The sequence below is a fragment of the Anopheles gambiae genome, chromosome 3 (genome assembly GCF_943734735.2).
Source record: "Anopheles gambiae chromosome 3, idAnoGambNW_F1_1, whole genome shotgun sequence".
NCBI lineage: Eukaryota > Metazoa > Arthropoda > Insecta > Diptera > Culicidae > Anopheles > Anopheles gambiae.
Window position 1 is genome coordinate 57,057,196 of NC_064602.1, and position 26,121 is coordinate 57,083,316.

The window sequence follows — 26,121 nt, forward strand, 5'->3', positions numbered from 1 at the left end:
TTTCACCTCTTGTCATCGATTGGTTGAAATCATATCTGACGGACAGAATGTATTCTGTAAAGGCGAAAGGCCATGAGAGTGACAAAATGCTGACAAATTTTTAAAACGTGAGCTTTTGTCACTTTTTTGAGTTTTTGTCAAAATGTTGTAACCTGGAGCAGCCAGGAAGTAAAGTTGACAAAATTTATTATTATTATTTATTATTATTTATTTATTTACGTTATCGGGCAATAGGCCTAAATAACAGATACAAATTCTTAATTAGTAAACAACTTAAACATAAATAACACTAGCCCTTTACAACTGACGAAGGTGAGAAACAGGGATATGAAAATCTGTAGATGATTCAAGTCTATTGTAGCTGACACACATTTTAATTAAAGGGTCGTTAGCGCCAAATGAAGAAGATCGAAATGGGATCCTGATTAAAGACCTGCTTCTAAGATCCCTAGTAGGTGCAGAAAAGCTGATCAGATTTAAAATTTCAGGTGCATCAATAAGCCCATTTAATAATTTATGCATGAAAATACATTGAGCATTCTTTCTCCTGTGTTCTAAAGTTTCGAGACCAAATGACTGACACCTGACATGGTACGGTAAATAAAAGTTGACAAAAAGTGACAAAATTTGACGTTCGTTAAAAAGCGTAAACAAACTATGCGTTGTGACCCATTGCTATGATAATAATGCAAAAATGCATGATTCTAATTGATTTATGTACCTATTTCGCGCTTCTTAAACAAAATATCGATGATATTCAGATCCCGCCATACAATTGACAGCGATTTGCGAGGGCTCGCCAGGGCTCGCACGCCATACAAGTTCACCGCCCCAGAGCCCTCGCATTAACCGTAGAGTTGGCAACCAGATTTACACACGTAAGTTGGCAACCGGCATACCCGGGTATTCCACACGTTTTGATGCAAAAAATTAACAATTTTCATAGGTAAACAATGCTTTCTATATTTTAATGCTGTAAGCAAGTAATGCCGACCGTATATTCTCTTCTATTTCATTTATTCATTAAGTTTTTTTTTTCATTTTATTATAAAAATAACGGTCAAATTGAAATTTGGAATCGCTTGAATTTGACTATTTTCGAGCACAATACGAAAAGAGGAAGAAGAGAAACGTCATTCTCCATACAAAATGTATGGAATACCCGGGTATGCTGGTTGCCAACTTACGTGGTAAAGTTAAAAAAAAATCAAAATAAAATACTTACAGGCTGTTTAAAATTACAATTTATACACCAAAAATCAGAAATTAAAAGTTGGGAGGCTACGGAAAATTTCAGGCCAATAAAAGCAATGGATCAAAAGTTATTGCAGTTCGAAGTTGGAAAAAAGGTTAACCTTTAAGTTGGCAACCGGATACTCGGGTATTTTTTCCAACTTCGAACTGCAATAACCATGCAATTGACAGCTATTTGCGAGGGCGCGTGAGGGCTCGCACGCCATACAAGTTCACAGCACCAGAGCCCTCGTATAAAAGAGCTTGCGAGCCTACCCAAGTGACATTTGCTCGAAATTGTTTTCCCATATCTGCTCGATTAGTACTCGATACGCTTAAAATTGTGAATTTGTGTGTGATCAAGTGTGTTGCAAGCGCCAAGACTTGATGTGTTGGTAAATTAGACGTTTCTCTATCAATGGACAATGCCGTCAAGCTCATTTTTCTTCATAGCTATGTTTTTTTGATAAAAAACAAAAACTAATTTTGTGTGACGTTATTCTATAAAAAATGGGTATTTTTAAAATATAAAATGGGTACATGACCAACTATAACGATAGGAAACACCATTTCCGAGCGAATCTAGAAGAAAGTAACGAAAAAGCCGCATCACATTTGATTTAAAAGGACTTTTTCTAAATTCCCTTAAACTGGTGCAGTTTAAGGGAAGTTTAAGGCTCCAGTTTAAGGGAATTTGCTCGAATTCCCGATTAATCGTGCTATAAAATGTCAGTTGGGTACCCTGTGATGGCCCTGTGAAATGTGATGCGACTTTTTCGTTACTTTCTTCTAGATTCGCTCGGAAACGATATTTCCTATCGTTATAGTTGGTCATGTACCCATTTTATACTTAAATAATACCCATTTTTATAGAATAACGTCACATAAAATTAGCTTTTGTTTTTCATCAAAAAACCATAGCTATGAATGAAAAATGAGCTCGACGGCATCGTCCATCGATAGAGGAACGTCTAACTTACGATCACACCAAATCTTGGCGCTTGATCACACACAAATCCACAATTTCAGGCGTATCGAGTACTAATCGAGCAGATATGGTAAAACAATTTCGAGCAAATGTCACTTGGGTAGGCATTTTTTTCGCCCCTAGTTTTAGCAGTTATAATTATAGCACCTCTAGATCAGGTATAACAGTGAGATTTGTAGCATACTAAACACCTGGATTTTTGCAATTTTTTTTTGAAAAAATCCACAGAAATTGAAATAGTGATCTTTTCGCCAAATAACACCACAAAAAAATAATTTATGAATAAAAAATTAATATTATTTAAAATATCATAAGATCTCGAGCAGATGATACTACTCGCAACCCTCGCAATGTTTGACGGGTAGTTTTAGCAGTTATAATTATAACACCCCGAGAGCAGGTATAATATTGTAAATTATAGCTTACTAAACACCTAAATTTTTAGATTTTATTTTGAAAAAATCCACAAAAATTTAATCAGCGATGTTTTCGACAAATAACACAGCAAAACAATAATTAATGAATAAAAAATAAATTTTTTAAAATATTTTTAAAATATCTTAATATTTCGAGCAATGTTTTACGGGGTTATAATTATCTTATAGTATATGAAATAATCTTTGATTTTTCTCATAAATTATAGTTTTTTCGGTGGAATTCATCGAAAAGATCACTTGTTCTAATTTTGTGGATATTTGCAAAATAAAATGTCAAAGTTCAGGTGTTCAACCCTCGAAATGTTTAACGGGATCCCGCCATGCAATTGACAGTGATTTGCGAGGGCGCGCGATATATATTATTTTCTTCTATATATATTTATATATATATATATATATATATATATATATATATATATATATATATATATATATATATATATATATATATATATATATATATATATATATATATATATATATATATATATATATATATATATATATATATATATATATATATATATATATATATATATCTTTTGTTGCATACTGACGTTAGCTATATTGTTTATTATTCCTTGATATTTGATTGTAGTAAATAGTGATTGAAACCCTCATGTAACTGACTATCAATAAGCACTTCGGCTGGGACCGTCGCTACTAAATAATAACAAAATTAATTAACGTATTCATGAAATATGATTACCAATACTTTCAATTATATAAACATATTCAACGCTTTTACAACTACAACTATTCAGACAACATAAATTTATATTTCCACGTAACACTCTCGCTAATAACTAAAGGTAGTATCATAACACATGATAAATAAAATGTAATATAAAATATGTTTTCCAATTTTTTAATTTATTTTCATTTAAACGGCAGTCCGCAAGACCGCTAACGGTTCCCCATTTTGTTAATATCAACATGTCGTTTGGGGTATGACACAATATTAGTGTATTAATCATAATAGTAATTGAATGCGACTGTAAGTCTATAAATGAATATTACTATAAATATTACTATAAATATAGTAGATATTTATTATTTAATTGTTTTATGTGAATACAATATACAACATTTAATATTTTTTACACTTAAATTTTCTATGTTTCTAATGTCTGATTACATAAATTCTTACGATAAAGCTTCTCCCGTTACATCTATACATATTGAGCAATCATCCTAGCTTTAATATACGATTCGGCTATTCAAGAGTAACAGTAACAACTTTTTCTGATGTACCACCACCTCTCCCCCTCACAGAGTAACAGGGACAATATACCACATAATTCCGCCTCAAATGGTAACTAGTGACACAAAAAAAGTAAAAAAAGAAAGGGTCTGAAAACAAATCATGCGTGAGAAGTGTAGGCTAGTTATCGAACAAATATTTCAACAATCTGAACCCCAAAAAAGTATGGCAAAGTGTATTTTTTCACAAAAGGAACATTGGCAAAAGAAAGCTCTAGCATATCCTATCCATTTTGCATGTGTCCATAGAAACACGCACCATCCTATGATTTACGAACCCATGATGCGATCCGTATAATCTGTGTTTTGACGTAGAATCTATGCATGTGTGACTATTGAACTGAAAAAAGCAAATTCATTCGAGTAAAAGGGGTTTGTCGACTTTTATACTTGTTAGAGTACATCGAAAACAACACAGGTAAGGCTCCGTTAACTTTTTATTTAGCAAAAACAGCCAGTATGTATTGCTATAGGGATTAGCCTTACATACAAAACATCTTTGACATTTCAGTAGAGCAGTATTTTATGCATCAACTCAACTTAATCATTTTTAACTGATTACAGCAATATACCAAAAAAGATTTTTTTAGTTTATTCGTAAAGATTGGTATGAAATTGAATGGATGATATTTAAATTACATTTGAATACAAAACATTAATATTTTACGTAGCTTACATCTTTAAATTGTTTTACTGTTGATTTTTTGTCATGAAGCTCATAATGTTAAATCGAACTTTCTATGAACCGATTAATGAAAAACAGGGTTTCGAGTCATATGAGGTATTGGCACAATATCGACCTCGTGCGGATTAGCCAAGGTGGGTGTCAAGGACAGCACGAATAATTTATTATGAAAACATTAGATGGCGCTGCTGGACAGACAAGGGAAGAAAGATAACCCTTAATATGAGACAACTATATTGGCGATTTTAGGGTCAATTAGCAATAAGTTCAGCTAAGGTCGTTAAGCAGGGACAAACGGGATCAACACAGATCAGCTGTTGAACAAAAAGCGCCATCGAGGCAGTAGGCAGTGGTAAGTCAAGCGACAGAAGAAAGACTAATTTTTAAACTGTGCAATAAAATCTAAATAAGTAAATTCTAGAAAAGTCTTAACAGCTGTTCATATACTGTTACACACGTAACAGCATAAGGGAATAGTTCAAACAGTTAGAGGAATGTTGCAAATCGGTAGGAGAATGTTGCAAGCATGCTGTGTAAATTTGTAATCATATAGGGTAATGTTGCAACCGGGGAATTTTGCAAGCATACTGTGGAGCTGTCATCAGGCTGTATGACTGCTTCACACTATGCTTTCAAAATGATTGCAAAATTTCCACAGTATACTTGCAATGTTCTCCTACCGATTTGCAACATTCCCTCAACTGATTTAACTATTTCCTTATATGATTCAAAACCCTGTAATGTTCATTAAGAAGCCAGACTTTGTTAGGATAAAAAAAGAAGAACAGTAATATATTTGTTGTGAATAGAAACACATTTTAACGTACACCAACTTATAAATATAACGTACACATGAACGACTCTCTACAACATACTCAACATGTTCCTTGTTCCGAACGCCATATGGATTTGTCATATTTTCTTAGCTGTAGAAATATCAGATAGAAGATTCTCAATTATGTCAACAATAAACACAATATCTCAAAACAATGGACACATGACTATCGCACAAACGCATTTGCACTGAAATATTAAATAATAAAATGTATCAATCTCAACGGCTTCAACCATATAAGCCATCATAACAAACCCATCGCGGTCCCGTGGTACAGCCGTCAACTCCAACGACTCAATAACACGTCCATAATGGGTTCAAGCCCGGAATGTGCCGTCCCCCCGTACTAAGGACTGACTATCCGGCTACGTGGTATTGAATAAAGTCTTGAAAATCTGTATAGGCCGGCATGTCCGCGTAGGACGTTTACGATAAATAGAAGGAAGGAACAAACCTATCGCACTAACTAGCATATAAACCCCCCATAAATAAATTCTTTTGAGGCTGGGCTCTTCATTTCCTAGCAGTATTTTAATATTTAGAGTTTTATATCTATCAGCTGAAATTAAGTTGATAACTCATTATAAGTCATAGTAAATTTTTTTTCTTGTTTTTCTTTGGCACCACAACTGATATCGGTCAAGGCCTCCCTATACCACAAGTGGACTTGGCTTTCAGAGACTTATTGATTACCCATTGCTGGATAGTCATTCCTACGTATGATGGCACGGTTTATTAGGGGGGGTACGAGTTTGACGACGGGTACGAGTTGACGATTTGTTTTTCTTTAGCAGTTCAATTTATATTTTTGTATGTAAAAAAGGTAACATAAAATGTATTTTTTATAAACAGTAAAACCCTGCATTAGCCGGTCTCGTGGTAGGCCGAACGTGGTAGTTTAATCCGTTCCAGTACCATGTTATTCGAAAAAATCTTCATGCGGCAGGGACTTTTCCATAATTTGTATGAAAAGTGAAATAATTGGTCCCAGCACTGCAACTGTGGTATATATGCATTTAGAAAAATGGAAAACTTCTTTAAAATACTAATAATTTTGAACATATTTGTAATGCATCATTAATTTGCCAATTTTTATTGTGTCATTTTCTTTGAAAAGTGTTTTTAAAAGGTCGATTGTTTTAGTCTTTATGTTTAGAAAACACGTTTCAGAAACGATTTTTTGTCGGTTTGTGTCGGTACCTGCTATTTTTTTTTTTCTTCTAAAATTAGTCTACTAGTAAAATTTAGTAAATTAGTAAAATTAGAAACTCCTCCAAGTGGCAGCAATTGGCTGAAGAAACTCTCGCCTGCATGAACAAGTATATTCATAAAACTGTGCAAAACACACTCGTCAATTTATCACACGCTTTTGTGTACAACACTTTTCCATCTTGCAATATTTGTATATTAAATTATGCTTAGTATCGAAACTCTTATCTGCCTGAGCGAGAATAAAAATTAAAGAAATGATCAATGCTAAACAACCATTATCTTGATTTTCACATCGGCACCGACAAATCTACCAGGAACGCAAATAATATTGCTCGTTATGCAAGATTTTACTTTTTAAAAGAGGTTTTTGTTGAGCACTTAGATTTGGAAGATTTGTTGAACTTATTATGGAAATTTTTGTTATCAGGGGAACTAGTTATGAGGGATTTTTCTTTAATAATAAAACAATAACTCCTCAAAGATGTTGTACATCAATAATAAGAGGGTTTTAACACAGGGTTTTTTAATAAACAAGCTAAAATAATCAAACAATTATTTTACTGAATAATTATTTTTTTTATAAAGTATAATTTCATATAAATTTAACAGCTTATGAAAATGAAGTATGAATAATAACATTGTTTCATTCCTTTCCTTTAGAATATTTCATGACACGTGAAGAAAAAAGTAATCATTCATATTTTAATATTTCTTTGAATCACTCTTTATGTTATTAAATATTTATTTTTTTTCCTTATTATAATAATATGAAATCAAATCAAATCAAAAATTGAAATCGTAAGACTGTGTAGAGAAAATTAGGTCGAAAAAATAATCACATATTCCCACAAATTGTTCACCTTTATGCTGCGTGATAACAAAAAGACGCACACGATTTTTTAGGACGTTATGTGTAATTTCTACATTTTTTTATGCTGCGTTCCTGCCTTTTCCTGTCTCAAATATCAAGAACTAGAACAGACAGACAAGACACGTGATTTCATTTCAATTAGTAAACTAGGTATAGTATACCACATTTAACATTTATTGTTTAGCTATTGGTGATTCATTACATTATTATTGGTGCAGAGCACATGCAAGTTTGCTACCCATGAAAACCTTTTGAAAATAATTGATTTGGGAATTCACAGGATCAATAATCAATTATGCAGCTACACAGGAAAGTAGGATGATGGTAGTGCAAGATTTAGAGGACTGGATTTTGTTTTAATCACCATTTTTGTCATGTATGCTAGGAGGCAAAAGGCCGAAAACTTAGATGAATTTTTTTTTTAAGATAACGTTAAGAATTGATTACAGCCTTTTTCAACTGTCTGCGTCGTATTGTTAATAATTCTTTAAGTTAAGACTTGAGATCAGCTCTATAATCAATCAGATAAAAATTTAGGTGATTCAAACAAAGCGGTAAACAAGGTGCTTCAGAGGGTGTAAAATCATAAAAGTATATAAATTATCTTTTCAACTTCTCAACAATAACCAGCAGTTTTTTTTTAATAAGTGGAAGGGAATGGCACTTCAATTCTGCAAAGATTTATTTTAATAGTTGAACAGTGGCACCGGTTTATGGCGAATGTAAAACTATCTCCGTAATGATAGTGTTGTTGATTTAGTTGTAGACACAATTTTCTCACCAAATAACTAGCAATATCTCCAAGATTCCAATAATTCCAACAATATCAAATAACAAAAATACGAACAATTTTTGTCTTAAAACAATGTAAACTTTACAAATTCACTCAATGGCACATTGGTCTTGACTTTTGTTTCTTTATGATATATTAAAAAAAAGAAGACGTGTGCAGAACATGCCAATAAAATTTGCGTACCATTTGAATCGGGCGCTAGCACTAGTTATGTCTCTTTATTCATTCAATGGATGCAATCGTCGTGTAAATCAAGGTCTTTTTTAATGGACTAAAAATGCTTCAGGTACAATTGTATCTTGAACTACGTAACATAGTATGTAACATAAATTACATAATAATCGTAACATAATTGTAATAATTGTAACATAATCTAGAAATCTGAAACAAGTGGAGAAATGTGCATAAAAGCATAGCATGTTAAATACTAACCTTAATCAGCTAGCAACTGACGGAATACTTTATAATAAAATAATCCTTTTAAACATGTTGAAATATGTTCCATCACTCACTACGCTTTGAACTATGAGGTTGTCGTATGTATTGCAACAGAAATTACATTCTGTCGCATTTCGCACTAAACATAAAAATGAACATTTTATGAAATTGTATGACTATTGATGAATTGTTTGATAAATAGCACTATAGAGCAAAAGGCACTTTGTTCAAAATGTTGAATCTATATTGTACCCAAGGAAAAAATCTAACCCTAAAGGTAGCAATAATGACCTACTAACCTATCAATTGCCTCAAAATACATTGTATCAGACTATGTTAACACTTTAAAAAAAATCGCACGGATACCAATGTTGAATAATACTAGATTTCTTTCCGATAGATTTTCTCACATTTTCCAGCTCTCATATCAGATCTTTATCACACTATTTTTATGGTGTAACACTATTATTTTATCCTCAGGACAGTGTCGAATTCAGCTAGATGTGATTATTTTACAACATATTTCAAACTTCACTTATTATAAACACAAAGAACATGAAATAAATAATGAATTAAACGTGTATTATTTAAATCGTGTCGGGGTTTTTAGCTTATTCACTCTTTTGACCAGAAAGCTCCTTCACAAGCATCAAATATTACTAAACATGTAATTAATGACAAAGAATACACAACAAGTGCTACACTATTTTAATTCATGTTGTTTAAAATCATTTAAAAAATTACAATTAAAATTCCAATACTAGTGGTTTAAGTTTTTTTTTAACTTGGCACATAACAAAAAACTTTTAGATTTGTAATTATTTTTGTATTATCAAATAATTCTTTAATAAATTTCTTTGATTTGGTTGGGCTTTGTTTTTCTGTAATAAACACAAACTTAACATCTCACCGAAAAGGATGTTCAGGAGGAATTATTTTATAACATTCAACACAATGCCACGACTCATCGTTCATGAACTAGCAGACATTTCACACACTATACACGACCACTTTAATAATGCATAACATCAAGTTGATTATTTTGTAACACCGATGTTATAGCTATTTTTGTTGATGCTACTTGTTAGGACTAATAACATATGCTTTACCACAATTTAATGTGTATTACACCACATATTCACTTTTTTATACTACAAATATTTTATCCTCAATGTATGCTGAACCTACACTAAATATTGAACAAAATGAACTCTTGTTATAACGCTTAAAACGCTCTCAGGAAGTTAACACACACCTTAAACAGCTGCAAGTACGGAAGAAACTGAAGTATTATGTCCAAGAACCAAACAAACGTACAACTAACCAATAACCGGTGTGAATCGGTGAAACATTTTAAGCTTCGGCTGAAATGAACTATGTCCGAAGCTGATTATTTGGCAACAACTCAATGTTTGACTGAGCATCTACGATTTTTTTAGCTCATGCATAGGATTCATTTTAGATACAGAAAGTAACGCGCATGCTCGTATGTACAAGGAATGAATTTTCGTAATTCAGTTTTTCGATATTGAACTTGTTCATTAAAAGGAAGCCGCCCTGTTTCGAAATATTAGCACTATAGAGATAAAGTTTCTTAAGGTTTCATAAATACAAAATAATTTTATTTCGGGGTTTTCTACAATGTTTTATGAAGACAGTGGTCATAACATGCCACATTGTGTGCATCAAAATATTACCTAGCGGGAAGAGTAAACTTGATGTAAAAATTGAATCGTCATATGGTTGTCAAGCTTATATTTGGAAGCATATATTTTCTGCAACCAATTCATGACCTAGGCAAAACATCAGCTATGACTGTAAAGGACTCTTTTCAGGGAGTTTTTTTACTTGAACTACATTCTAAGGGTTGTTTTGCGAGTTTTAATTAGTCCGATTAATTGTTAATAAGGCTTTCTAAGACGAATATTTCCCATTCCTGCAATAGTATCCATCTACATGCGCGTGGATACAACCCGTTACACTGCTTATCTGCTTGACTGCTCTGCCTATTCCAAGAAAATTATTGTTCCGCAGCACGATGTACGAATGTGTACGATTTAAAAGAGGGATATGAATACAACTAAACCAAAACGACTCTTGTATCTTAGAATAGATATTCGTTATTAATACAATTTGATGACCTACATCATTTCAACAACAGAGCGGAGCTGCTATAAGTTTATTGATCGTCAGTTGCAATTGGTATCGTTACAGTATAACTAGAGACTGTATAAGATTTTCGATAAGGTTAGGTTACCATGAGATTACTTTTGATTAATGAATAATAGTAATTCTTGAGTTATTCAATGCAGTACATTCGTAATGGATTAACAATACAACATTCGGATGAAATGGAAACGCCATCAAGCCCCCTTAAAATGACCAATAAGACATTACTGCATAATAAATTGCTGACTGTTTGGTTAATGGTGCAGTCAATAAATGTAGTAGTGCAGTCAATAAATATTCCCTTAACATTACACAATAGTAATCTTGGATCAAATGGTTTAACATGCTCGTGGTTTAGCATTGTATTCCTTTTATACAGATATAAATAAAAGGAATACAATGCTCAGCTCTTTATAAATAAAAGGAATATCACGCAGTACGCAATAATTGCCTAAAGTTTCGAGTTAATAAGCTTATATCTTAAATTGCTGAGATAGATAGCTTTTGCAAACAACAAATAAAACATACAAATAAATTCGTAACAAATAGACCAATAAGAAAAACTAGACATATAAAACATTGAAATCTTTTGAAGGTCGTTGACGATTGACGATTGCACCACCAAACCAGCCCATTGAAGGTCATACTCTTTTATCTTAGTAACGCCGTTTCTTCCGGCTGTATCTTTGCGATTGTAATTGTAATTGTGTATTTCTCGTTCCATGGATAACAGTGATCCGTTTGGATGTTCTTAAGTCTAATCTAAGTTTTAATTAAATAGATAGATCTACTTAATAATACGTTTCGAAAGCGGTGTTTAAATGATTCCAATCTTGATTAAATGCATATGGAGTTGAGGAGCTTTTGACAGTTAGATGAAAAACCGTATCTTAGCACGCATGATTCTATTGCAGAAGATTTAGTTGTTGAAGATTCTATTGCACCAGAAACAAGTGTCAAACAAAGATTCCCCAATATTTTTGCATTCACACACCACGAATCTACGCTGGATACGATTATCGTAGTTTTACAAAATAATACGGGTTCTTGTTGTAAGAAATGACGACGGAGGTTAGCCGAAGGTAATTTGCTATGAATGCGTACCTAAACATAAATTAGGATATTTTGTATTGATTTTTTATGCAAGATAACCCATTATGTAATGCATTCAATCACTATCTTGTTCCGATAGTTCTAAATTGCTGCAACCAACGCAGCTAACAGCTTCATTTTCGGAGCTATTGGTATCGATCAGATTGTTTCTTCTGCCATCAATGATATTTCTAGCAGTGTTTGAGGAACATCTGCAATCTAAAATACCGTGGCAGACAGATAATTCTAATTATTCCCTTTTTAATTGTTTTGTGTGTTGGTCTTATTTGAAATATTTTATATTCTTGATATGATGTGTATTGACTAAAGCAACATGTGTGCAATGAAGCAGATGATGTATACACATCATAGCAATTGTTGTAAATGTTGATTATAGTGAGTCTTGTTTCAAATACATTACCCTCAAGTTATATAGTTTCTGATCTGTTTCCACTGTAATATAATTTCGCTCAACAATGTGTAATTTTTCAAAATAGTGTTCAATTTTCCCAAAATCATATGTAGAATTCTATGCAAACAACTCAACGGTGAAGGATGACCGTATTCAACTGAATACGAAGATTATTTCGTGATGCAGTTGCATCCTCAGATGCCGTGTTTGTTGACAGTGCAGCAATATCAAACGTCACAAATACAAACAACACTCACCGAATCGATCGTCCTTCACTACCACCAATAATCACAGGTACTAATACAACCTCCGCTTCAATACCAACCGTTTCACAGACACCACGAACCGATTATTTATGGCTGCATCTTTCAAGGTTGGCTGCGTCCGTCACCATAGAGCAAGTTGTCTCGTTGGTGTGTTTGCAGTTGGACACTGCAGACGTAATTGCTTTTAGTCTGCTAAAAGCAGGAACGGTTCCTAGCCCATTGAGTGCTGTATCGTTCAAGGTCAGAATCCCTGCTGCCCTTCGTAGTAAGGCACTTAACGCAGCCTCCTGGCCGGTCGGGCTCGGTGTGCGTGAGTTCATTTCACTCCCGCCGCGATCTCTACATTCACGAACACAACACACGAACACTTACACACCGATACCGCAACAACCCCGTACTCAGCAGACACCGGCACCACAACAGCCTCGCACTCAACACTCACCGGCACCACAGCAGCCTTGTACCCAACACAATAATCCCCACAATAATCCATACTCACCTGCACATATCCATGAACCCGCACGAACACAAACCGAACAATCACCAACCGATATGAACTGCACTCTCCCTTCACCCACTCTTCCGTCCACGTCACGTTCAAAAACACTTCAAACTACACTGGTTCAATTTTTTCCGAAGTAACCGCACTACAGCAGCGCACCCATATTTTGCGCATACGGCTCAAGCAAATCCTTCGACAACAAACACAATACACTCACCTTCTACGATAAGCTCGCTCAATTGCAACACCACAGCGCCTACTAACACTACGCAACAAGCACCCACTGATCGAGCGGCTTGTATCACTGTATACTATCAGAATGTGCGTGGCCTGCGTTCTAAAGCCGATGAGTTCCGTTTGTCGGTTCTTGAGACGGAATACGATGTATTGGTACTCACTGAAACTTGGCTTGATCCCTGTATTCCCACCGCTCTCCTTCTAGGAGATGAGTATCGTGTTTACCGATGCGACCGGGATGCCAATAACAGCTCTCACTCTCGTGGGGGTGGTGTTTTAATTGCATGCAACGTTTCTCTTCTCTCTTATGTGCTTCCTACGTTGCCGCCACTGTTAGAACTCACTTGCGTATGTATTCAGTTAAGCGACCACCGTTTGTTTATTGCCGCTGCCTACCTGCCTCCTAACCATAGCATGAATGAGGAGAAAATAAGTGCATTGATCGACTTCGTTACTAATATCTGCACTACTCTTGGTCCGAGAGACAGGTTCATGCTTATTGGTGATTTCAACCAGTCTACGCTATCCTGGACATCGGCGTCAGAGGAAAATGGAGCTGCTTTTGATTTCTATGAGCCTCATGCACGCTCCGCGCGCAGTGTCCAGTTCGTTGATGGTTTGCATCAGAGTGGACTATACCAGCTTAACTTCAATACTAACTCATCGGGGCGAATACTTGACCTAATTTACGCAAATTGGCCAGCTGCATCTACATGTTCTTCAATACGTGTCTGTGAATATCCCCTTACTACTATCGACGAACACCACCCTCCGCTTGACTTTGATTTGGACAACGTAGCCCCAGTTACGATCGCTACAGCCATTGATGCTGATAAAAAACTGAATTATGCTCGTGTTGACCTTCCAAAATTGGAGCGATTGATTTTATCTTTTGACAATTCTTTTAACTGTTCGGACTATTCAACCATTGACGATGCCACAGAGGCTTTTTGTGAGTTCATGAGATCTGCTATATGTGAATGCACTCCTGTTAAAATTCCTCGTCGTGGACCACCATGGGCTGATCGCACATTAAATGCATTAAAAAAAGAAAAAAGAAAAGCCTATTCTGATCAACGAGCAGAACGAAACAGCACGTCACGTCTTTATTACAACAGAGTTCATTCTCTCTATCGCCGATATAATAGATCCTGTCACCGAAGTTATTTGAAACAAACTGCACGTTCCCTCTGCAAGTACCCTAGGCGCTTTTGGAGTTATATGGACAAAAAACGAAAATCTGCTGGGCTACCAAGCATTATACGTTATGACGGTGACAGTGCCTGTTCCCTGCCAGAAATGTGTAAATTGTTTGCCTTGCGCTTCAAGGACAACTTCGCTTCTCAAACTACTGGTCCAGAAGATGTGGCCGATGCTCTCTCTAACACACCTGTTGGTGCACTGCTCCCTATGCTACCAGTCATCACTGTCGATGCGATCATCTCTGCCATCAAACGTGTCAAATCCTCATATACCCCTGGCCCAGATGGTATACCGGCCGTTATTCTAAAGTGGTGTGCTTCTGCGCTTGCTCCCTCGCTGATGAAGATTTTTAAGGAGTCCCTGAGGTGTGGAACCTTTCCTGCCACTTGGAAATCTTCCTGGATGACACCCATCTACAAGAAGGGCTGTAAGAATGATGCTGTAAACTATCGTGGCATAACCTCACTCAGCGTGTGTGCAAAGGTGTTCGAAATGCTAATCTACGAGCCATTGTTGGCCTCGGCCTGCAACTATATTAGTGTGAATCAACATGGTTTTGTACCCAGGCGATCTACAACGACTAATCTACTAGAATTTGTTAGCAAATGCCATAAATCTATCGATAACGGTTTACAACTAGATGCTATTTATACGGATATCAAGGCAGCATTCGACAGTGTATCGCACTCCATCTTACTAGCGAAACTCGACTTACTTGGTCTCCCAAACCCTATGATAATGTGGCTTAGATCGTACCTTACAGATCGTCAATATTCTGTGAAGTTAGGCCCGTACATGTCAAGTCCAGTGCATGCATCTTCTGGAGTCCCGCAGGGCAGCAACCTGGGTCCTTTGCTGTTCCTTCTTTTCATCAACGACGCGACATTGATCCTTCCGGCTGATAATCATCTACTGTACGCAGATGACGCGAAAATTTTTCGTGTTATTCGTGAACCAGAAGACCACGCCCGACTGCAAACTTCCTTGCATGAGTTCCAGTGTTGGTGCAACCGTAATGCTTTATCCCTATGCACACATAAATGTGAAGTCATCACTTTCAGTCGTTCTCGCTGCCCATCATTGTATGAATATGCGCTTGAGGGACAGTCCTTGGTGCGAAAACTATGTGTTAAGGATCTAGGTGTTTTGCTTGATACAAAACTATCATTTAAGGATCAGCTGGATCATGTAGTAGCCACCAGCAATAGAATGCTAGGACTAGTTATCAATATGACTCGCGAGCTTAATGATATACCTTGCACCAAGGCTCTCTATTGTTCACTTATCCGGTCGTTAATGGAATATGCAAATATCGTATGGTGGCCAACTGCAGCGCGTCCGTTAGCTCGATTGGAATCAATCCAGCGAAAAATTTCACGATTTGCACTTCGCTCATGGAACCAAAGGCTCGATTACCGGACTAGGTGTTTACTACTCGGGCTACCCACCCTAAGTGAGCGTATACGAAAAGCCAGGTTGTCGTTCATCACGGGACTTCTCGACGGCCGTATTGACTCTCCGTCACTACTGGCTGCCATCAACCTGTACGTTCCGGCCAGGCCGCTCCGGACTCGGGCAATGTTGGCCCTCGACGACCGTAGAACGCAATTTGGCTCCTCTGACCCGTTCCTACTCATGTGCCGTGCTTTCAACGCAGTCAGCGACGCTTTTGAGCCGAGGATTTCGCCAACTGAGTTTAATGATCGTGTTTCTGTGTTAAACTTGGTTCCATAGTGCACATTTTTATGTTCTATGTTATTGTAATCCATTGTAAAGAACTCATTGTAAAACATTGCAAAAATGGTTCGAGAGGGCATTATTGTCCATCGATAGACAAATAAACATAAACATAAACATAAACATTACCACCTTGTTGTCGAATTTGTGAAAAGAATTTCTCAAGAACATCTTGGTTGACCTGATAATGAGGTTAACATAATGATTAAATAGATGCATAAGATTTAAATCAAGTTAAGTTAAACAACATTTACATTATGCGTTGATAGGAATGTTATTTTATATTTTTCTTTCATGTCTTCGAACAGCATTTTTAGTGATGTACCACATCCACGCAAACAATGATGCCCCAAATTTTGAGTGATTCAGGCCGAGGGGTATGAGGAAGCTTGAGGAAGCTAGGAGAAACGCGCTGCGATGAGAGTTCGCATTCTGTTTTACACGCGCGCTTCACGAACACCAATACAAATACCGTGCTTTGACGAGCCGTCTGTGAATGTGTGTCTTCTTTCAGCGAGCTCAACAACTTGGAGCTGCTCGTCACATCGTGTTGTCTCGCTTACACTACAGCATCGAACCATCGCTCCGTATGTCCCCCCTCCTACACGTACAAAACCACCAGTACAGCGCGACGCTTTGCCGCAGATGGTTGTGCGCGTTTTGTTATAAGTCCCGCGCGCATTGTTTGTGCGTTGGTGCGCATTTCGTTAAAAGTCTCGTGCGCCGGTGAGTTTTGGTAAAGTGTGAAGTGAATAAACAGTGTGCACAGACGCACATTCAGTGCGTGGATCGACAGGTAAGGCCGCGGGGCCACGGGGCTTTCTCAAGCTGAGAAAACGTTCTCAAGCACTCATTTAAGTTTCTAAAGCACTCAAAACTTGTTCTCAGACTCAAGCCCGTGGCCGTCGTCAGTTTTTTCTCACCCTGAGAGACTGATATAGACATTCAAGCTTTATTTAGAGCTTTAAATAGAAAAAACAGTTTTTAATCGCATTTTTTTAACGTTTTCAATTATAAACATTAAATACGTTTTCCAAAGTGATTTCCGATAAACAAATAGCACAATTCTCCATATTTCAGTAGGCCGATCGCTGCATCGTCAACTTTCTCAAAGATTCTCAAAGATACTCAAAACCGATTTTGTTCCGATTCGACAAACGCTGAGAACGAGGTTTTCTCAAAAGCACTCATGAGTGCTTGAGAAAATGAGCGTTGAGAATCCCCATGGCCCCGCGGCCTAAGAATTTGCTGAACAAGGGCAACGCAGATTGTCGACAAGTTTCCCGCAGCCTGGCTCGACCCGGTACTTTACAGCATGACGCCATTCGTGAGTATGATAGATTCTGAATGTGTTGTGAAAGTGTACTTTATGTTTCAATAAAGTGTTTAGTGAAATAAAAAATGACCCTTTTTGTGTTTGTTGTTAGAATAAGTGCGTATTTGCGATCGTGTTTATTCATGAAAGAAAACGAGAAACGAACGAAACAACTATCTTTAGATGTCTTCGTAGCATGACTGGAAAGAACACAACACATTGGGAACTGCAGAGCGCACCGTGCGTTACGGGTGGGGAGGGTTAGGGCTCGCGCGAGGGTGTAACTCATTCCTCTAAGAGTAACTTCTAACGGAGGGCGGTACTCAAATCACTCAAAAAATACACTCATTTTGCCAGACGGATACCACCACGCAAACAATGAGACCCCAAATTTTGAGTGATTCAGGCCGAGGGGTATGAGGAAGCTTGAGGAAGCACGGAGAAACGCGCTGCGATGAGAGTTCGCATTCTGTTTTACACGCGCGCTTCACTAACACCAATACAAATACCGTGCTTTGACGAGCCGTCTGTGAATGTGTGTGTGTCTTCTTTCAGCGAGCTCAACTTGGAGCTGCTCGTCACATCGTGTTGTCTCGCTTACACTACAGCATCGAACCATCGCTCCGTATGTCCCCCCCCTCATACGCGTACAAAACCACCAGTACAGCGCGACGCTTTGTCGGAGATGGTTGTGCGCGTTTCGTTCTAAGTCCCGCGCGCAGTGTTTGTGCGTTGATGCGCATTTCGTTATAAGTCTCGTGCGCCGGTGTGTTTTGGTAAAGCGTGCAGTGAATAAACAGTGTGCACAGACGCATATGCAGTGCGTGGATCGACAGGTAAGAATTTGTTGAACAAAGTCAACGCAGATTGTCGACAAGTTTCCCGCAGCCTGGCTCGACCCGGTACTTTGCAGTATGACGTCATTCTTGAGTATGATAGATTGTGAATGTGTTGTGAAAGTGTACTTGATGTTTCAATAAAGTGTTTACTGAAATAAAAAATGACCGTGTTTGTGTTTATTTTTAGAATAAGTGCATGAAAGAAAGCGAAAAACAACAAGCTTTTGATGTGTTGGTAGCATGGCTCGAAAGAACACAAACACACCGTGCTGCAGAGCGCACCGTGCGTTGCGGGTGGGGTGGGGGAGGGCTCGCGTGAGTGGGTAACTCATTGGTCGAAGAGACACTGTATTTCGACAGCGTCACTCAAATCACTCAAAAATACACTCATTTTGCCGGACGGGCACGCAAACAATGAGACCCCAAATTTTGAGTGATTCAGGCCGAGGGGTATGAGGAAGCTTGAGGAAGCACGGAGAAACGCGCTGCGATGAGAGTTCGCATTCTGTTTTACACGCGCGTTTCACTAACACCAATACAAATACCGTGCTTTGACGAGCCGTCTGTGAATGTGTGTGTGTGTCTTCTTTCAGCGAGCTCAACTTGGAGCTGCTCGTCACATCGTGTTGTCTCGCTTACACTACAGCATCGAACCATCGCTCCGTATGTCCCCCCTCCTACGCGTACAAAACCACCAGTACAGCGCGACGCTTTGTCGGAGATGGTTGTGCGCGTTTCGTTCTAAGTCCCGAGCGCAGTGTTTGTGCGTTGATGCGCATTTCGTTATAAGTCTCGTGTGCCGGTGTGTTTTGATAAAGTGTGAAGTGAACAGTGTGTACAGACGCACATGCAGTGCGTGCATCGACAGGTAAGAATTTGCTGAACAGAGGCAACGCAGATTGTCGACAAGTTTCCCGCAGCCTGGCTCGACCCGGTACTTTGCAGTATGACGCCATTCGTGAGTATGAAGGATTCTAAATGTGTTGTGAAAGTGTAATTTATGTTTCAATTAAGTTTTTAATGAAATAAAAAAGACCGTGTTTGTGTTTGTTGTTAGAATAAGTGCGTATTTGCGATCGTGGCAATGCATGAAAGAAAACGAGAAACGAAAGAAACAAAAAACTTTGGATGTGTTGGTAGCATGATTGGAAAGAACACAACACATTGAGAACTACAGAGCGCACCGTGCGTTACGGGTGGGGAGGGGGAGGGCTCGCGCGAGGATGTAACTCATTCCTCCAAGAGTAACTGCTAACGGGGGACGGTACTCAAATCACTCAAAAAATACACTCATTTTGCCGGACGGGTACTGTTTCGCTCTCCGACACTCTCCCAACGATCACACACTCTCACCCTCCCCTGAGTGAACTTTCGATCTATTATCAAAATGTGCGTGGGTTACGCACTAAAACAGCTGATTTATATGCAACAAGTTATGAATCGGAATATGACGTTATAGTTTTAACCGAAACATGGCTCGACGATGCTATTTCCTCGACGATGCTTTTTGACGACAAACGCTTCACAGTTTACCGTATCGATCGTTCTACTACTAATAGTACAAAGACAAGAGGAGGGGAGTTCTTATTGCAGTAAAAAAAATTGCCGCTAGCCCTTGCACTCCTCTCTCAAACATTACTGAGAGTCTGTTGATTCAACTGAGAACCCCTACGAATTCTGTTATAGTTGGTGCTATCTACCTCGCACCGGACCGTTGTAACGACACCCACACAATAAATGCTTTATGCTCCACTCTTCGGTGTGTGCGGGATAAATATACTGATGATTCGATGATCCTTATGGGGGTTTTCAATCAGTCTCATTTCGTATGGAGCACATCCCATGACAATGTTGCAGTTTTAAACACATCGGGATCTCGGATTAATCCTACCTGCTCAGTTCTCCTCGATGAATTCAACTATGCAGGACTGTCAACTAAACAGCTACATGAATCCTCACGGTTCTATACTGGACCTTATTTTGGCTGATGATGGGATTCCTTACCACTTATTAAAGTTGGAGCTCGTTCTTGACCCTTGGATTCAACCCGACTCCTACCATCTGGTGATTGCTCTCCGCATATTCTCTGAATCAAACCACACTACAACACCACAACATACATCAAATATCCAGAGTCGGAACTTCCGAAAGACGAATTTTATAGGTCTCTCATCGGCTCTTACCAACGTTGACTGGAGCCATATCACCAGAGACCCGGATCTCAACCAAAACATGTTGTTGTTTACAAACAAAATCACAAGCTTTTACGATCAGTTTGTCCCTCGTTATCGGACCCCAACCAAGCCACCCTGGTCTAACTCACGGTTAAAAGACCTGAGAAAACAGGAAAAAAGACTCCATAAAATGTTCCGTCAACATAAGAACGAGGTCAATAGATGAATATTTATGTAAGAAAGAGAGAGAGAGAGAGAGAGAGAGAGAGAGAGAGAGAGAGAGAGAGGAATGGATTAAAGGCGACGAAAACTTCAACACTGGAGAACCATGAACCAACACAACCGTATCACGACGACCGAAAACCGACCGAGGGGGTGGAGGAGGTGGACCGAATGAGGGAGAACGTTGACACAGACTTTTCTCTTTTCTGACGGTGTTGCTTTATTGAGTTCTGATCAACGACTGCCCGCTCAACCCAAGTTCTCTTCTTTATAACTTCATTCCGATTGCATCAGGCAATACTAACTTTCAACTCAACATACAATTCTACATTTATTAAAGCTGCCCGTCTGTACCAGACATTTAATCGCCGAGCCTACGCCAACTACGTAAGAAAAAAAGAAAACCGATTTAAAAGGGATCCAAGAACTTTTTTTTAGTTTTGCTCGACAAAAACGAGATAGTAACAGACTTCCATCAATGATGCTTCTGAATGGAAGATCGTACACCGGTAATGTTGAAATCAGTCAAGCATTTGCTGATTACTTTTCATCAACATACGTGATTAACTCGCCACCAGTCACTAATGCTGTTACGTCCAACCATATACCTGATGCTGCCGACATTCCTCTTCCTGTTCTTTCTGAAGCTGACATTGCTTCGGCAATGAACGAGTTGAAGCATTCATTCGCTGCTGGGCCTGACGCTATACCCAGTTTTATTTTCAAACGCTGCAGAGATGCTTTAACTCCTGTCTTGACCACATTGTTCAACAAGTCTTTGCAGCAGAAATGCTTCCCTCAAGCCTGGAAATCTTCATTCATTCCCGGTTTACAAAAATGGAAATAGAAATGACATATGTAATTACCGTATAATTACTCTAAGGGACATTACTGTCCAACAGGAATTCAAAGCCGCTTTAGACGAGTCTCTACTACCAGAAAAAGGATATGAAACTACGAGCGAGAGGTGGAACGCTCTAAAAACAAAAATAATAAACTGTGCAAGAAATATACTCCCACCACGTCGTAGCAACACCAATTCTGGCTGGTTTGACGATGAATGGAGACAAGTGACCGAACGTAAGAATACTGCATCCCGAGCAATGCAGCACTGGCATAGAACGCGGGTATGCGCAGAGGAATATTCACGGCTCAGACGCGAAGAGATACGAGTTCGCCGCTCCAAGAAGCATGCTTTGGAAGAGCAAAACATGCGGGAACTCGAGCAAACCAGAGACCGACACGAAAGTTTTACCAAGCGATAGCAGCTCACCGAAACAACGTTGTACCTAAGATAACCTGCTGTCGCAACAAGGATGGAGATCTGGTCAGTAAACAGCCAGAGGTCCTCTCGCGGTGGGCTCATCATCTGCTCCAGATACAAAAAGGAAGACAGGTTGAACAACTACAGGGGTATTACGGTGTTGAATACCGCCTATAAAATATTCTCCCTGATCCTTCAGGATCGCCTGATCCTTCAGGATCGCTCGCACGTCGAAGAGATAGTAGGAAACTATCAAAGAGGATTCCGAAACGGAAAATCAACCACTAATCAGATCTTCACCATGCGGCAGATCTTGGAGAAGATGGCTGAATACAGAAACGACACATACCATCTCTTCATAGACTTCAAAGCCGCATACGATAGCATAGCCAGGGTAAAACTGTACGACGCTATGAGCGCTTTTGGAATCCCGGCTAAACTGATAAGGCTAGTTAGAATGACTATGACCAACGTCACTTCCCAGGTGAGGGTGGATGGAAAACTCTCAGGACCTTTTGCTACCACCAAGGGTCTGCGCCAGGGGGACGGGCTTGCCTGTCTCCTATTCAACCTGGCGCTAGAGAGGACCATCCGCGACTCGAGGGTGGAAACTACAGGAACCATCTTCTATAAGTCAACCCAGATCCTGGCATACGCTGATGATATAGAAATCATTGGTCTGCGGCACTCCTATGTAGCAGAAGCCTACCAAGGGACCGAGCAGGCGGCAGAGAGCCTCGGATTGCAGATAAACGAGGCAAAGACCAAACTGATGGTGGGAACATCAGCGAACCTACCAATAAATAATCAGAATCTACGTAAGCGTGATGTACAGATAGGTGTACGCTCTTTTGAAGTCGTCCCAGAATTCACCTTTCTGGGGTCAAAGGTCAGCAACGACAACAGCATGGAAGCTGAGTTGTGCGCAAGGATGCTGGCTGCCAACCGTTCATTCTACAGCCTGAAAAATCAATTCACCTCAAAGAACCTGTCGCGACGGACGAAGCTGGGACTACATAGTACCTATATAGTTCCAGTACTCACATACGCCTCTGAGACATGGACACTGTCCAAATCTGACAAAACCCTCTTAGCCGCGTTCGAGAGGAAGATGCTCTGAAGGATACTTGGCCCTGTATGTGTGGAAGGACAATGGAGGAGCCGCTATCATGACGAGCTATACAAGATGTACGGCGACCTCACTGTCGTACAGCGTATCAAACTCGCCAGGCTCCGGTGGGCTGGCCATGTTGTACGCATGGAAACGGACTGTTATGGCATTATGACCAATATTGCCATGACCTGAAACCGTTGTGCACGGTTTAAGCGATAGCGATCCGTCTTGACATGCTGTCAGTTTCGAATAAAAAGGAATGCGCAGCTCGCGCTGCGCATGATTTAGCGTCCAAGCTCCAACTAAACACATCGTGTTTATTTAATATTTTGAAAGAACATAACATGGCGATCCTGCCAGGAGCAACAGCAACATATTGGGAAAACGCTAAATATGGCATACGTATAACATTGCCATACGTGCAGAAGTGATATTTCTTGCATTGTGACATCAAAAGAGCAGCAGTAGCAAAGTGCGGTGTAATGTGTCCATATAAAAATGCGTCACATGATTGAACCAGACCAATAGTGTTTGGCGTAAAAAAAAAAAATAAAAAAAAAAAAAACAAAATCGAAATAACTGTTACTGTCATCGCCTCACTGAGTTCATCGCCTACTGAGTGAAAAAAAAAAGAAGAGAAAAAAAAGTTAACGTTGGAAGAGCAGCAACCGTTCCGGCCCTCTTGTGACACCAGTTCGCTGTATTAGTGTGCATGTAAAAAAAAAAAAAAGTTTTGGTGACAAAACAAACAACGCCCCTCATCGTGAATCATCGTGTTCGTTGTCTAGTGTGTGTGTCAGGCAGAAATTTTGGAAAACAATACGAGCAACACCCTCACCGTGGATCATCGAGTTCGTCGCTTTTGTGTGCATCAAGAAAAAAAAAATTGGTGACAATCGCGTTTGTTGTCTATTGTGTGTATCAGGCAGAGGTTTTGGGTAACAATACAAGTTACACCCTTACCGAGGATCATCGAGTTCGTCGCTTTTGTGTGCATCAGGCTAGAGTTGTGGTGACAAAACAAACAACGCCCCTCATCGTGGATCATCGTGTTCGTTGTCTATTGTGTGTGTGTGTCAGGCAGAAATTTTGGACGACAATACGAGCAACACCCTCACCGTCGGATCATCGAGTTCGTCGCTTTTGTGTGCAACAGGCAAAAATTTTGGTGACAATCGTGTCTTTGTTTATTGTATGTGCCAGGCAGAAATTTTGGGCGACAATACAAGCAACACCGTGGATCATCGAGTTCATCGCTTTTGTGTGCAGCAGGCTAAAACTTTGGTGACAAGACAAGCAACACCCGCAACGTCGATCATCAAATCATCACTTTAGTGTGTGTACAGTTACGTGAAAATTCCTAAGCGAGCAGCCTATCTCGCCTTTGTCTACCGACAACCTAATGAAGAAAGCAACCCGCAGCGCTGTGGATGAGCGGAAAAGTGCGATCAGAAACAAAACAACAAAACCGAAGGTGAGTACAGAATTGGTGGCGGCTGTGGGTTCGGTAGTGTTCAGACAAAAAACTTGCAACAGGCAGACAAACAAAAACGCGACAATGACGACAAAACTTGACTTAAATTTAGGATTAAAACTAATTAAACCATATGATGGTAATTCAAAAGACCTTGCGAATTATATAGAAAGTGTTGAGTTGTTTCGAGAATATTCAGAAGGTGTAGATGAGCATCACTTTTTAAATTTTTTGAGAACCACACTGACAGGCGTAGCGCATGGAGTTATCACTCCTGCTAATACAATTGAGGAGGCGCTTAAACTCCTAAAAGAAAAATTCGCTGTAAAAATGACACCTTTGGCGGTGGAACACGAGATGGGAACCAAGAGGCAAGGAAAGCGTGACATTTCCGAGTATGGGTCAGAAATTGAAGCTTTGTCTGCAAAACTAACAGCGGCCCATGTTTCAGCTGGAAATTTTGTTTCGGAAGGTTCTGCGAAAAATATAGTGGAAACAACAGCTATACGTGCGTTTATAGGGGGACTATCCAATCCAACAACAAAATTTTTTCTGAAAGCAAGAAATCCTCCCACACTAAGCAAGGCGATTTCTGATGCTTTGGAATGTTCCTCTGAATTTGAAAACAATGATGGAAACCATGATGCATTGTGGAACCATCGACAAAACTGGTACAATCGACCACCCATGCGAGCCCGAGGTGGTTATCGCCGACCATCTGGTTTTCGATACTTAAGAGGAAATCAAAGGGGAAACAATAACGCATTTCGTGGAAGTTCATCATTTTTGCCAAATAGGTCAAATCCAAACAACACACATCAACGCGAAAACTTTTCAGCCAATGATGCACCAACGCAGGAAGAGGAAGACGTAAATTTGTTGGATTTATTTCGTTGATTTTGATATAATCAAAACCGTTAAAATTTTTGGTCACCTTTTTTCAAAAAAAATCCAATTTATTATCGATAGCGGAGCATCTTGTTGCATTATTGCACAACGATGTATTCCCAACCATGTATATATTAATCCTCATAATAAGTTTATGGTCAGAGGTCTTAATGGCAATACTCAAACTATGGGATATATCGACACGACAATAACTATTGATAATAATAAATATCCTATTCGTTTTCATGTACTAAATAATTTACCGTCAGATATTAATGGGTTAATTGGTACCAATTTCTTAAAACAATTTAATGCTATTTTAGATTTTTCTAAAATGAAAATTTCTTTTACCCCACCTAAATATTATAATAATTTTCATATACCTGCAAGAACTGAATTACTTACATATGTTGATACAGATACAACTGAAATGTCTGTAATAATGAGTGAACAATTAT

General features: G+C 38.7%; 1 protein-coding gene across 6 annotated transcripts in view; it reads right to left on the bottom strand.

Annotated features, from left to right (window-relative positions):
* Positions 1-10,085, bottom strand: part of LOC133393520 (uncharacterized) — a 233,526-nt gene extending 223,441 nt beyond the window's left edge. Inside the window, exons 1-3 of one of the 6 annotated variants that reach the window (XM_061658753.1) lie at positions 9,865-10,045; positions 9,055-9,284; positions 8,750-8,894 (exon numbers count right to left, since the gene is read on the bottom strand). The gene's annotated coding sequence lies outside the window, so the exon portion shown is untranslated. Of the gene's footprint in view, positions 1-8,749; positions 9,024-9,054; positions 9,285-9,864 lie in introns of those variants that run through there. The other 5 variants (XM_061658756.1, XM_061658752.1, XM_061658755.1 and 2 more) reach the window with 5 other exon arrangements.
* Positions 10,086-26,121: the final 16,036 nt, after the last annotated feature.